We start from the raw sequence: 2,851 nt of genomic DNA on the forward strand, positions 1-2,851 counted from the left end.
TGCAGCTTCTTAAATTCATAACTTCCACCTAATTGGAAGCTTCAAACAGACTCCATGCAAGGCATCTTAATACAGCTGTTAGAGGAGCTCTGTTACCTGTGATAGAGTATTCACAAAGCAACTGTTACATCTTTGACCTCAAGGAAGACTTTAAAAATATCATTAAAAGGCAAGCCTAAGAATTGAAGTTCATAATTTTTAGACAGAAAAAATCATATACTTATATCAAAGTTTTAGAATTTCCCTTGTGCCAAATATCATTCATATCTCATTGCTCCATAGGTGATAATTACTTCTTTTTTTGTGTTCTCACAGGAGCTATTGAACTTCTCTCTTCCCCCCTCTCTGCTGACATATCACCTTATCTCACGACTACTCCTACCTCTTTTTTTTCAGGCTGATGAATGTAATTGAATTAAGCTCAGAGCAGTTTTTCACGAGCAATTTGAAGTTTGCTGGTTTTGTTTCCCGACCTGAAAAAAAAAAAATAAAAAAAACCAACCTGTGCAAAAATCCATGTTTGTTTTTTCCATCGTTATTGGCTTGTCCCCAGAAATATAGTTCTTCTCCATTCAAATTATGACCACCATATGTTCTCTCCGAATGGAGAGACCTTCACTGATTTTGGTAAAACAGAGTTACGTTTTTTTTGCCCTTGTCTAATTATGAGCCTATAAACAAGGACTATTCAGTTGGAGGCCAGCAAGAAAATTCCACTTGGTCTCTCTTCTTCCAGTAGTACCTATAACCTCTAAAGGTTTATCTGCATCTGGCCAGTGAATAAATGTGTTAGAATACAATCTGGCATTCAGTTTGCCATAAATTGGACAGTCCTGCAATATTAGCAACTTAGCCACAGAAGGAAGTTTAACTGGAAATTGGGTGGCCAGAAAACTCAGCACCTTCTTTCTTTAACCCACATGCCATGTGTTCCTGTTTGAGTACAAATATACCTTAACAGCAAAAGTGTTGAATAAAAGAAAGAACTGTCTGTCTTGAGTACTAGTTGTAGGTTTGAGATGCCACAATTGTGACAATAGAGAAAATACCATCATGGTGGATAAGATCTTGTCTATAAAGCACTGTGAGTGATATGTGCCTAGTTTATTCAGAGTGGGGTGGGGGTTGGATAATAGATCTACACAGGGAAATAAAAAGGGACAGGAAAGATCCCTGTCCCTCAAGCCAAATTGTATGGATGAGCTTATGTCAGGCTAGTTCCTGTAGAGCACAGCATCTATTTAGCACTTGACCTATGTGGTACTCCCGTAGCCCTAAAACACAATCCTTTTTTGTTCAAAATATTTGAAATAATGTGAGGGATGTTCTACGTTCCACCAAAATGTTGTTTTTATCACCTGATACAGATGTTGTTTATGACATGTCCTGAAGCACTCTGGTTGCTGAGGTTGGAGTAGTGGAGAATTTTATAGGATGGAGAATGTCAAAACTGATGCAGTCTCATGCTCACTCTTTTTCAGTGTGATCTCTGATATGATGATCCCCAAACCAAGTGCGGGTGCACTGCAGAAAACTGCTGTGAACTGTGCAGGCAAAGCCTGGAGGAGAAAAAAACAATTAAGCATTACATACAGTCAGGGGCCAAGCACTCAGATTTGATTCTCTTCCTTTTACCATTGCAGACATCCTTGAGATTTCTCTCCTTATCAGTTTTTTTTTAGACTAACTCTTGAAAACAAAAGGTCAGAAACACTGTTGGAGAAATCTATTATAGTAAGGTTCTGCAAAAGAGGACAGTCCAAAAAGCTGCTTGAAGGAAGTGTTATAAGGAAGAAAGAGGAGCACAGGAAGGAGAGCCCTATTCCTTTCAAAAGAGTGTCAATAGAAGGCAGGATGCAGAGAGCTGGAGAGAGAGAAAAAGGTAAATAGAGGACAAGGCCAAGTAGATTGTATAAGAGAGAAGTATGTGCTAATAAGGGCACAGGAGGAGGAAAACCAGACAAAACTAATCAAGTTGGGAGTAAAGTAGAAGCTAGCTATAAAAAGTCACAGCAAGACATGCTGGTGGGATTCGATGAGGTTTTAAAGGAGTCAGGTGAGTCTCTGCAAAGAGAATTGTAGACAGCTGGAGGGAGATGAAGATTTAGTCTGCAGGAGCATGGGGCTAGAGAGAAAGTGGCATGTTTAGGAGAAGTGAGATAGGAGGAATTCTTATGCTATTTTTTAATAATAATTAAAAAAGATATCTTGGGCTTGAAGTGTGCTGAATGAAAGTGTTGCTAGTTAACTGTAACTAGTTATTGACCTTATTTGCTCTCAGTACTAATCAGACCTCTGATGTACTTGATAAATAATCTGACAGGTTTCTTCCTGTCTTACAGGCTTTACTTTGTCAACTGAATTCAAATTATACTTGATATATGAGCTTAGGCACAGCTTTACGTTGATGCTGACAGTATCCCAATACAAGAGCCTACTTTCAGTGTGATAGGAAGTGTCCAAAGAATATTAAAAGTGAGAGAAATAGATTATTTTGGTAAGCAGGAGATTCTTCTGGCCTTTTGCTGCCTGATTGCAGTTGTGGGTATTAGCAAATAGTTCAGTCCAATAGGATTGGGTGTGTTGGGAGAAGAAGTTGGTGCTTAGGACCCAATGTCCTGTGCGCTGGAGGTGCAATCTCTCTGTTCCATTTTATACAAGAAGTCTCTCACACAAAATGCAGCTGCTCTGTGATGTGAACATAAGCATAAAGCGTGAACAGATTTACTTCAAAAGCACACTCTTGAGCCAAAGTCAGATGCTAGTTTGAACACCCCCAGTGTAAGTTCAGTGACTTCACAAATGCCAATGAATTTACACGGTACAGCGATAAACGTGAAAATGGGTTATA

General features: G+C 39.0%; 1 long non-coding RNA gene across 1 annotated transcript; it reads right to left on the bottom strand.

The window, feature by feature from the left end:
* Window positions 1–409: 409 nt before the first annotated feature.
* On the bottom strand, window positions 410–1,954 carry LOC136014271 (uncharacterized). The gene is made up of 3 exons (XR_010612596.1): window positions 1,636–1,954; window positions 1,359–1,559; window positions 410–473 (listed from the first exon to the last, which is right to left on the bottom strand). It is a non-coding gene; the product is annotated as an uncharacterized LOC136014271 (long non-coding RNA).
* Window positions 1,955–2,851: the final 897 nt, after the last annotated feature.

The sequence above is a fragment of the Lathamus discolor genome, chromosome 5 (genome assembly GCF_037157495.1).
Source record: "Lathamus discolor isolate bLatDis1 chromosome 5, bLatDis1.hap1, whole genome shotgun sequence".
Lineage (NCBI taxonomy): Eukaryota > Metazoa > Chordata > Aves > Psittaciformes > Psittacidae > Lathamus > Lathamus discolor.